Source organism: Anser brachyrhynchus (assembly GCF_964034855.1).
Source record: "Anser brachyrhynchus genome assembly, chromosome: 3".
Taxonomy (NCBI): domain Eukaryota; kingdom Metazoa; phylum Chordata; class Aves; order Anseriformes; family Anatidae; genus Anser; species Anser brachyrhynchus.
The window spans coordinates 122,252,727-122,265,211 of NC_137696.1; the positions used below are offsets into that span (position 1 = coordinate 122,252,727).

The window sequence follows — 12,485 nt, forward strand, 5'->3', positions numbered from 1 at the left end:
AACTGTTTATAATAAGAGTGTGCCAGAACAGCATATGAAGTTCAATAAAGAGGGTTTGTTTTCCTTCACTCATTTAGGAGAGATCAGATTTTCTTCTGTGTTTGGGGCTTTATTCTGCAAGTTAGTCTCAGGACTGCAAATCTACTGTGGTTCAAATGCATTTGTCTGAACTGTAGGCAAAGCTAGGAGATGTGCCAGAAGTTAACAGACACAGATTTAAAATACAAAAATACTAAAATTAAAAGTTCCTAATCTAGCCAGGATAGTGACACCGAATGCAGACAACTGTATTTAAAATAATCACAAAGCTAGGACTCAGCTCTCCTAATTCCAAATGTCTACGGTGTTGGTGCCAACATGTGGGTATTTTAGATCCCATTTCAGTCTAAGATTGAAACAATTCAGTCAATAAAGGGTGAAGAGTGAAATGATGAATCCTGAAGGAAACATGTACATTCAAACAGCTGAACCGCTCTCCAAAAGTTGCCAAATGTCTTGCCTTGATCTTCACTGCTGGGAGTGGGGGTACTCAGCACACATGGAAACACCTGTAGGTGATTAAATTTATGGTGTTAGAAACTGACACCCTCCATGCAGAACTGCTGCTCGAAATAAAGGGAGACTGTAGTAAATATCAGAGATATAAATGCATATTCCTCTGGCTGGTGGAGTTAGCTGAAGTTCATCCTACTCTTCCTGTCCCAAATACCACCATATTCTAGTCTCACGTGGGTGGAATAGACAGCATCCAAGATTCATGGCATATTTATATTGATAAAATCATTTATAATTGGGTTATATCCATGGAAAATAAAGGTTGTCTGTAAATAAATATTTCACTTCTGTTCCTTCTCTGTTGGTTTTGTTGTCATTAAAAAAAGAAAAAAAAAACCACCATGGTTTATGCTTATGATGTATAAAGGGCGATACTTGCCATCATGAAACTCTGTTTTCTAAATCTCTGCAAGATTTAGTTGGGTGGTGTTCTGAAGCAATCTGACCTTACACAGAAAATCGGCAGACACCACTCATAGCAGAGAGAGGCTGAGGTTTCTTGACAGTGCTGTGAGCAGTAACAGGGGATGAACCATGATGACCAAAGTGATCTCTTCTGATTATATTATCCTAAATAAGAGCTGATGTTAATAACAGACCCTTGGGGGTGAACTGCTACTGTTTATTTTGCATATTATTCCTACTGTTGTGGTGGATAACCAAGAAGAGCTCCTTTATGCTCCATGCTATGTGTAAAATCAATAAAATAACCATAACTTCCCCCAAAGACTTTACAACTTACAAAGTTTTGACTCTTATTATCCTATTTCACAGTGGATGACCTGCTTTCAATAAAACAACAACAAAACATACAATCTTCCTATAAAAGAAACAGAACACAGCATAAATATTTAAAATAACTTAAATGCTTGGAAATTATCTACCTTGCAATTCAAATGCAGTAGCTGCTAGGAATTTCCAGATAGATGGCAAAACCCCACTTTTTCACAACCACCGAATTATTATGAAAGCCAACAAATTTTATCCCCTTATGGAAATATACAGCAGAGCTTCATGATGACAAGTATTTCTTTGATAGACTAAAAACCAAGAAAATTATTTTTATTAAAATTTAAAAACTATTTTTCTTCCAAATTAATGCATATTGCTGACCCCTTTATCACTAATAATATTTCACCTTAAACCTCTCTGCTGAACTGTCACATAGAAAAAAAATGAGAAACTTCTTCATCAATTAGGAGCCAAAGGTTAAAAGCCATCAGAAATATTTTAGACTGCTGCTGGTGGGAGCACCTTTGTTGCTGAATTGCTAGACAAGCTACCACAGAGCAGCAGTCCAGGCACTACTGTTATCTGTAAAACACCCAAAACAGCTAAGATGCAGATCATCAGGTATAAATCAGGATAGTTCAGCTGACTTCAATGCTGTTATAGGTGACTCACACCAGCTGAGTACCCACAGCCTTCTACCTGATAATAAGGGTCTGTGTCTGATCTTGTTGACTTAACTGTAAATCCAGCCTAATTCAGTAGGTTTAAATCTAAATTAACTCTGTGTAAAATGAGATTTATGCTTGGCAATAGCTAAGGGATTTTCTTTGTGTTCCAGTTGAGCTTGATTTGTCCACAATGTCTGTGTTTCTTGAGATATTAGTGGAAAAAAAAAAGTGAAGGGATTTTTTGCTGTTCTTAACTGCATCCACTAATGATAACTGCTGTGCTGAGATGTGCCAGGACTAAGGGATAAAACTTCTGTAATGTAACATAACTGTTATTTTTAATCTGCTTAGTATTTGTGGTTTATTCCTGTTGCTACAGGCCAGGGTCTAGAATGCGTAGGTTTTGCTTTGTACTGTATTTCCTTAATGGGAGCCTCCTTCTCCAGCATCCAAGTTAATTATTTCATCTGAATAATTCTAATAAGTCCATAAATAGGTGCAACGTTGAATGGAAACTCGCTTGACAGCTGATATTTTGACTATCATTACACTGAGAATGCTATTTATACATGAAGATAAACTGTCCATATATCAGTCTTTCCATCCATACTCCAGCCTTTTCCTAGCCGAAGAAATGCAGTTTTCGGAGCGAAACATGAGGATGGTCAAAAGTTCAAATGGTCATGACATCATTTAGTAAGGTTGAAAGGTATTGGTAATGCTGGCAGTCAAGAAAACAAATTTTAACTAAAATTCTTTGCTATTTCTTCCCCTTCAAGTAGAACCTGCAGTCTGTTAGCTGTCAACTCCCCTGCAAGATCCTACAGAAGAGGTTCAGAGAGTCTAAAATAACCAAGTGTTCATTTAATATGTCTCTCCGTGGCTACTGAGCCCAGTGTTACCCTGTGGCAAAGCTTAGCATAGAAGCATGCGTGCTTGGATGGGTGTATGTGAAAGAAATGGAAGAGGCAGAAGGGTCAAGTCAGAGAACAACACAGTGAAAAGGACAGAGGAATGTAGGCGCTATAGGAAAATGTGGAATTTGCTTTGGTGGTGCCCACAAATGAATGAAACATCAAACTGAAGAGTAGAAGCCCTAGACTCTGTTCTGTGTTTTCCTAGCTGCTGGAGGACACCATGCAAATTCTGTCTCAGTTTCTTCATCTGGTAACTGAAGGTAATGATAGTTTGTGGTTGTTGTTGTTGTTTTCCATAAAGTGACTTTGAAGAACTACAGGTGAAAATTCTTACTATTCTCATTAGTCAACTATGAGAGGACTCTGCTTAAGCCTAAGACATGAATCATGTCCCAAGGCACAAAGAGAGATGAACAAGACATTTGCCTTGGTTCTTTGACTGCTTGCATCCTGGAACTTAATAAACTTATTCTACCCAAGCTATTTATTTCAGCTGAAAAGATGGAGATATTTTTCTAGGTAGAATACAACAGTTATAGCATGATACTCTTTGCAGTACCTGAATTCACTCCAGCAGAGCTGTAGGCTTTGTACTGTATGGACAGATTCCCGTGGGATACAGATCAGAATTAGTTTGAGTGTGGCACTTTTCTCTGTTTCTGCTTTGCCTTCACTCTCTCTGCACTTTTCTTCTGTTTATACTTAATGGCCCTTTACGAAATGTTTCTCACAGAGTTTGTAAAATACTAAACTTATGGGCACTTGGATTTGTCCAGAAATTTTAGTTGTAAATATTGGTAACTCACAGTATTATTTGTTACAATCTTCATATACCTATCTCTATGCTATTGTTATCAGTAAGTTTTGGGTAATCTCTTTTATTTCCTGAAAAGCTTTTTCATGTCTAATGTTCATTTTAACCAAGTATTTTTGCAAGAAAGGGAAGGTAGGGATAAAAGAGGAGGTATTTAATAAGTAGATTTGTTATAATTTTCTTCTTTAATAAATTAATGGGAAAGTTCCTATTCCCACTGGGGGACTTGGATCAAATTCTTAAACCTGACCTTTCTCTGTATTTAATTTTTCCTTCCTTCCATCACCCCCGCACTAATCCTGGTGGGTGATCCCTCCTTTTGTCATGCTGCCATAGGTTTATGAAATCATCAGACTTGCTCAAAATACTTTTCTCTCCCACCTACCAATAATCTTAAACATTGATAGGATTTCACACAAGCTTTTCCAAGAGATGTCTTCAAATGGTGCTGGATTTCAAACATGCTGTGAAGGCTTTTTCCTGCCTTTCAGAGTGGAACACACTCAATCCATCCTATTTTTATGATGTGCCGTTGTCCCTTTCAAATCCTGCTGAAGGATCTCAATACATAGCACAGCTCCCCTGAATGAGCCTGTTGTCTGAGAGGGAGAGACAATGGGCCTTATTTAATGAGATTAGTTACAATAGGAAAAACAGCTAAAAAAAAAAAAAAGGCAGTTACAGCAATTGGACTGACTGTTAAACCAGTCTTTTATGCAAGTTTGGCACCAGCCATACCTTTTCCTGGACATCTGCCAACATCCTTCACAGTTTAGACTCAGTCGTTGATTTTTTTTTGTTACAATTTCCGCTCGACTTTACAGTTGCATGGCCTATGGTGTAATTCATTTCCGCTGTGAAAATGCTCCAGTATATTAACACTTCTGCCTGCTTGTAACTTGATCAAAGACAATGTATCTGCTTTAATTTACTCTTAGGAGTATTTTTTTTTTTTAAGTAATATAGATTTATTGCGTGCTGTCTCCATTGAAAATGGGAACCTTGTTTTCAGCAGAGAACCAACAGCAATTCCACTTGCAGAATGCTCAGATATACAAGAACAATCCCAAATATAGCTGTCACACATCATAAAAATAACCTGGTGGTCTCTTCTTTGTGGGTCTGGTGGGCAACAAGTTGCCCAGGAGCTAACAATGTGCCCTTGTGGCCAAAAAGGCAAATGGTGTCCTGGGGTGCATTAGGAAGAGCATCGCCAGCAGTCACAAGAGGTGGTCCTGCACCTCAGCACTGGTGAGGCCTCACCTGGAATGCTGGGTTCAGTTCTGGACACTTTAGTACAAGAGAGACATGAAGCTACTGGAGCAAGTCCAGCAAAGGGCTACTAAAATGATTAAGGGAGTGAAGCATCTCTCATGAGGAAAGGCTAACAGAGTTGGGCCTGTTCTGCCTGGGGAAGAGAAAGCTTAGGTGTAATCTGATCAACGGGTACAAGTTTCTGAAGGGAGGGTTGTCAGACCCTTTTTGTGTTGTCCTGTGATAGGATAAGAAGCAACGGGCACAAATGGAAATACAGAAAGTCCTGCCTGAATGTGAGGAAAAACTTCACTGTGAGGGTGACAGCACGCTGTAACAGGTTGCCCAGAGAGGTTATGGAGTCTTTTTTCCCTAGAGATATTCAAAAGCCACCTGTACAGAATCATGGATAATGTGTTCTAAAGGAGGTTGGACAAGATGATCTCCAGAGGTCCCTTCCAACTTTAAGAATTCTGTGAGTCTGTGACACAAGCCTACTTCAAAAAGTGGCTTTTGCACATCTAAGCAGTTGTCTATAATACCGCTTGGGTAGGTAAAGCAATATTTATGCAGAACATTTCCTGGGGATTGGCCTGTGGAGGAGTTCTGGTTAACCTGTGTCCTTTTCCTCGGTTTTCTTGGAGAAGACAGGCTGTGGATTCGGGGGCACTGTGAGAAGGCCAGTGGTGCTCTTTGAAACTGGAACGTACAAACTTACAACCATGAACAATAATATTGGGGTTCACTTTGCATCTGAATTGGAAGCTATTCTGAGTTTTAACTGTTCCAGGATGAAGGTTGTTTGTATGTGTCTACACATTAAAACAGAGGTTTTAATGATGTAATAATGTGTTGTAGCTTAGTTTTCAAACCTCAGTTGTTTCTAAGGCCATGAAATCAGTTAAGGTTTAAAACTTAAATTCATTAACAAAATCTGACTCATTTTGTTCATCTGTTTCCTAATGGACTTTGCACTGTCATCTTCCTTCTTCCTAAATTTATCTCTGCAAGCATAAATTTATCAACAGGATTCAAACCTCAGCCCACATTGACAGAGGTAGCTAACAGTGATAGTTGGCTGTTATTCTCTACTACCATATCAAAAACACACTAGAAAGCAGCTCAGGAGGTTTTCTTCTGTCTCCATGCACTTTACAGACTGCCAGGCCTAGGTTGCCCAGCTCTGAGACCAAAAAGCTATGAAAGGTAGACAAGGATCTATAGTCTTCTAGGAGACGAGAGGGGCTGAATCATGCTGAGTTCAGACTAAATCACTGGATAATTGCACTGTCTTATTACTGAGTGGTTTTCAAAAGCTCACAAATTGGCCAAATCAGGAAAGGTTTTCACATGAACAGCATCCCTGACCTTGTTTTAGGTAACTCCTCAAGCAGGACTAATGGAGTGTCATGAGGATTCTTTAAGCTTGTTCTTTGAAATATTAAGATCTTTCAGTAGAAACATTTTAAAAGAGGAAAACAAAACAAAAACAGCTGGATGTAAGCTCTCAACAAAGAATTTTTCTAGCCAAACGTCTCAGCTTTGGCAAAATTATAAACAAGTAATAAGAAATGTTTATACTAATGGCAATCTGAAATGATGGCCAACTATGTCTGTTCTAAAAAGTAAAAATTAATTATCTGATTTGTATTCACCCAAATTAAGCAGTATCTTACATTGAAACATTTGCATTATTTTAGTAGGGACACAGTCAGATTTTAATTTTCATAGGTTGGGAATCTACTTCTAAATATATAGGTTATCTCAAACTGAATCCTTTGGACAATTAAGTTGTGTTACAGACCTTGGTTTATTGTTTTGTTCTTGCTTGCTTTTATGGATGGCATCAAATTGTATGATCGCTCTATAGCTTCACAACAACACAATTTAAACCCATGTATAAAGGCAAAATTCGGATGTTATGGCTATTCGGTGAGAATGAATTTATCCTACAAAGAAAACTGTAGTGTGAAGAATAATTCACAAAACAGAAAACCCTGAAAGTGTCTGTAATCCAGCTATGATAACTACTATCTTTGTTAAATAGGCTGCAGCTGGTTCTCCAAGCCATATTGCTTTTATAATGTTTGATAGTAACTCTTAAATGATGTATTCAAACATGTTATTTTCATTGTCATTAATCACTATTATAGTATCTAAGTTCAAGAGAGGGGTGAACTGTCAAAACTACTAGCTGGTTACAAAAAAAAAAAAAAGGACTTGCAGTGCCTACATTAGGTTTCCACAGCATACATCATAACTTTATACAAAATCGATTTCTGGCAGTTCTGGAAGGCCCACAGGCTGAATAGTTTTGAACACAGATGCAATAATTATGCCTGAATAAGTGTCAGGTGCCATAGTGGATAGTCTATATACAATATTATATTCCTCACTGGCAAAGATTCTTATAAAACCTCCAAATTCTAAAATGTTTTCATGGACAAGATTGCTAGCATTTCTGTTTGCTTCAGTGGAAGAAGAAAATCTGCCTATAAAGCAGACTTTGACGTTAGAAGTTGATCTGGGATTAAATTTGTGGTTTGAACTTAAATCACACTAAGTCATACTCATTCACGTTAAACTTAAAGTTGCAACGTGTCACAGTGGATAGAACAGTCCTGTTACCACAATTAGATCTGCTCTGATTGTAGGTATTAATAGTGTGTAATGACTGAAAGGTAAAGGTGGGATAGGTGGGATCTAGCTATTAAAGAAGGAGTAGAGACTTAGGGCAAGGAGATCAAAAAAATCCTACATTGCTTAAGAACTGTGTTAAGGGCTGAAATGAATTCAAGGGGACTTCTAAAGAGAAATTGTTCAGAAAAGTTGGTGATCAGGTATATATGATCAAATTTTTGACTGAAATGAGCAAACATTTCACTTATACTGTGTGTGAAATACTATTACATATTTTGACAGCTTTGGCTATAAGGCTTGTAAAAATATAAATTTCAAAAGTTCTTTGTTCAAAATATATGATCCTGAAATTACCAAGATCAGACTCCATAGCCTCCTGTATTAAACATTAGCCATAGTGGCCTTAACAGCTGGATCTAGACCAACAAGTTAAACGCTGAAAAGGTACCACTTAATGTAGTTTGGCTTGATGAATAAGTAGTCCATATTATTGTTATTTATCAAAACATAGAGAATGAATACAGATTTGCTATTTGGAATGGTTCTTGGCCCTTGTTATGCCAATTTGCATGTCAAAATCTTGGGAAGAGTGCTAAGTGATCCATGACAGACTCAAACCAGACAGCTCTAACAACTCAGTCCTATAGACAATTGAATTCCAGAGCATAGGACAAGCCCTGATACTGTCTAGTATATTAGTAAAGTTGTAGTGTTGGAGAAATAGTAGGCATCACCTATTAGTTCACCGTTCATCCCCAGACAACTGTATGTCTGTAAAGCAGGTGGGACACATCATAAATAAAACATCATTATTTCTCTGCAGTCACAGTGTAAGTATGAAAATAGGGAATTAAAATGATTAAGCAACAAGGACATTAATTCTGCATAGTAAACTTATTCCATTGTATTTTTATCATTTTTATTTTATATCTCCCCTTATTGTTTCATTGGATTTTTTGTTGGCAGCTTTAGAAAGCATCCATCAAAAAGGAGCTTGCCTTACAGAAAGAACAACTTGTCTTTGATGCAAATAAAGAACTTGCACACACAAAGTGGAAGGTTTAATCAGTGCATCGTCATGAGAAACACAGTTTCCAGCTTGCTCTTGAAATCTCACTTAGCTCCAGGGGCAGCAATTTTGGTTTACTTCAGGGAGGAGATGGGGAGACAGCTATTTTTCCCACTACTGTTAAGCATCTGCCTGTGGTCAGGCAAAAGGAAAGAGCTTGAATTTACACTTCCGGTTCATTTCAAGACAGATGAAACTGTTAAGTGGAAGGTGTCCCTGCCCATGGCAGGGGAGTTGGAATTAGATCAACTTTAAGGTCCCTTCCAACCCAAACCATTCTGTGATTACAAATAATGAAAATTAAGGAAATCTGAGCAGGGTTAATCAAACCTCACCTCTTTATTTAATCAGTAAAAGAAGAACTGGTAGAAAAAGAATGTGGTAAAAAACACTTTGAGAGTACATAAAAGTGTATATGTGAAGGCCATTATATACTACATTAGAAATCAAGCTTCTGACTATAACAGAAAATGACACCAAGTTTGACCTGCAGTGCTTGTTTTCTTCTGTCTTTTATTTGGAGATTACCTTAATATGTTTTCATTCACTTTCTACTAGTAATTATAACTTAAAGGATCCTTTCCATGATTTTATTGAGACTAGGGCATAATTGTCCTGATCTTCCACTTACCAGTTTATATATTAACACACTAAGCTATTTATTCTGTTTTTTCCCATTTCTGTACTAAAATTGATTATGAGCCCATGTGAATTGTTTGCTGAGCTCATTTTTTACATCTTTCATACTTTGGTGTACAAGGTAACCCAGCTTTCAGTTTGGCTATTGAGCCCTTTTCTTCCTAATACATTAAACATAGATTTTCACAGTGCTTAACTTCATCCAGCTCTTTAAGTCAGTTACTGTTATTTTCTATTTGCCAGTCTGTAGTTATTTTCCATCTTCCATTTATTAAATACTTAACACCTCAGCACATGTTTTAATGTATTCCCATTTGCTGACCATGGTTTTAGCACAAGTAATAGAAGACCAAAAAGTTACACACCTGTGTAAATGTACACAAGATTGCTGTCTACACAGGAATTTTTAAACCTCAATAATTATATGAATTAGATGATGAGTTTTCCATCTTTGATTTTCTTCAGACTGGGTCTTGTTAACACATTTTAATGGGTTCTGGACACATTCCTTCTCATTTCATTTCTAGATTTTAAAGAGAAATCTGAGAAATTTTTTTCTTGTAATGCTGAATCTCACTAGAAGAAAAGTTGAGAACCACTGACATAGTATGCACCTTTCTGAACGACACCCAGTTTTGATACAAAGACTTTTCAAGGAATAAACTCAATAAGAATGAGAATTTTTCAGTGGAATCTGAGTGAAATCATGAATGATTTCTTTTTGCCAAGACTAAAACCTCACAATTTAATTTCAAAACGCTACTCTTTACCTATAGAATTAATTGCTCTTTAGTTTAAGTCTTCTTCTTAAGTAGGTCTTATGTTTTCTGGGGTTCCTCAGAAAAGAAAAAAAATATATCAAATTTATTTGTTCAGATGCTGCAAAATAGAACTAGAAAAGATATAATAAAAAGCAAACAAAACAAAATCTTTACATTGGGAGCTAGACGTTGCCAAGCTGTATACTTTTATCCAGTATAACTGCCTAAGTTTTAAAGAGCTAGAATGCTGAATCTTCCATTTTCTTAAAGAATGAAAAACATTTTGGTACTAAGGACAGTGGTAGTCATGCAAGCTGCCAGTGACACAAGTCTGTTCTTGAAAATCCGTTATGGAAATCCGTCCCAATAAATTATTTTCTTTGACTTTTCTTATCTCTTACAAAGTAACTGTTCATTGTCCTTTTAATAAAAGAGACACAGAGAGAGGTATTTAGAAGGCCCTTAATAACCAGTAATTAGCTTTCTATTTCCTGTTATAAAAATTGAGCACACTAAAGAACTGAGTCATTTGTATCATTTTCAAGGCAGGAATTGTCGTTTCTGTCATGGATCCTCCCACCAAGTTGTATTTAATTTTAGTATCCAGACTCTAACTGATGGCCAGGATTGTCATCATCATGGAAAACAAGAGGATGTAGGAAATGGGAGAAGGAAACACAAATGCTTCTAGTTTTGTTTGGACTTGTAGGTCCCACACAGACAAAGAAAAAAAAAAGTCTAAATAAAATATGGAAGCAAGATAATTCCTCCAAGAGGCAGCTATCCACCCTCAACTTTGGCAGGCAAGCAAATCATTAATAACAACAACAAGGGAGCATTCTTTGTTGTGCAGCAATGTAGCTTAGTGGTTCTGTGCTATGTGAAGAGAGAGACTAATCTTGATTAAAAAAAAAAAAAAAAAAGCCCACAAAACACTTCTAATATTTCCTTCTTCCATAGTAGAAACCATCTGAAATTAATGAGTCTTATTAATGTAAATTGCACAACACTGTCAGACATAAATATCCCAATACCAAAGGGGCCCATTACCATTAACATCAGAAATGATCAACAAATAAAACTGTTAATGCCACAATATTTACTGGACAAATTGACTACACTCCAAGATAGGCTTATGATCGTGTCTTGCTGTTCGATTTCATTTCACTGCAAGATGCACTAATGCATGTTGTTATGTGCAGCTGTGGCCGCTTTCCATAAAAAATATCTGTTTTCTATTGGGAGGTGTAGGGCTCAACTTAATCACTATTATTTTCCCCCCTCTGTGAAAATATATTTCAGCACTTTTGTCTCTCCAAAACATGTATAGAAAAATGTTAGATATATATTAGAAAGGATAGACGTAAGCCTGAAAATTGGTTCTCAAGAGGAAAAAAAAAAAACACTAAACAAAAAAAAACACATAAAAACAAAACAACAGACTAATGATTTAAGTCAATCACAAACAGATGTTCTCCTAGAGAGCTAATCAATTTTTTCTGACTTTTTTTTCCATCAGAAATGCAAAACACAGCAGCCTTTGAGATAAAAAAAAACAACAGTTTTTTTTTGCTGACATTTTCTCAAACTTTGAATTTTCAAAAGACACCAGATTTCCACTAAGAAAGCTCCACTTTGTAATCAATAAAAACACAGAAATCAATTTTCAAATATAACATGAATAAAAGGAGATGGAAAAGTTCATAAAAATATGTTCCAAATTCTATGAAAATAATAAAGTTACAAACTTTAAAAGTTTTGCATAGCTTTTTCTCTGGTTTTCAAACAGTTATTTTGTGTATATAGAATTTACTTCAGAGTTTCAATATACAGTTCCATATTATAAGACCGTCATGTAAGAGTATGACCTATTTATTTCTTCAAAGTGTGTACAGCATTTAGTTACGTGGCATCCAGGTTTATGTCTGGAGACATTAAGCTCTCCTACTGTAAATATATTATTGGAGTTCACAGAAATAACACAGTAATCTATATGAGCTATTAAAAAGGCAGTATGGTAGAAAATAATGAATGAGATGGAAATAAAATTTTCTGCATGCTAGTTCATTTTTTCCAGCAGATCTATTTTGAATGGTGATTCCTATTCAAACTTTGTAGTCTTCTATTGCTTCTTAAAATTTGGCTACCGAGTATAAAACAAGGCAAATGATACTTGTTCCACTTTACTGGTAAATTTAGGTAGTTTTCCATATGGGATCCTGACTAATATTCATCAAAGTTTACTGCTTTCCCTATCCAGCACCGGGTAGGGAAACCAAGACTTTGAATTTATAAGGCAGAGCTTGTTCCACCTAGGCAATTTTGTAAGGAGCACTGATCTACCTACATTCTGGCTTTAACATCTAATTATCATTGCCTTTCATGGGGCTTTGGATGTCCTAACCTCCATTTGCAAACCTCAAGCCTGTGGATGAG

At 36.5% G+C, this 12,485-nt stretch overlaps 1 long non-coding RNA gene across 3 annotated transcripts; it reads right to left on the bottom strand.

The window, feature by feature from the left end:
- Positions 1–171: 171 nt before the first annotated feature.
- LOC308192406 lies at positions 172–4,328 on the bottom strand. 3 transcript variants are annotated; one of them, XR_013948783.1, is made up of 3 exons: positions 1,694–1,945; positions 1,440–1,595; positions 172–548 (listed from the first exon to the last, which is right to left on the bottom strand). It is a non-coding gene; the product is annotated as an uncharacterized lncRNA (long non-coding RNA). The 3 variants fall into 3 exon arrangements; XR_013948784.1 differs by lacking the exon at positions 172–548 and adding an exon at positions 580–1,125 and having other exon boundaries at positions 1,694–1,952; XR_013948782.1 differs by lacking the exon at positions 1,440–1,595 and having other exon boundaries at positions 1,694–4,328.
- Positions 4,329–12,485: the final 8,157 nt, after the last annotated feature.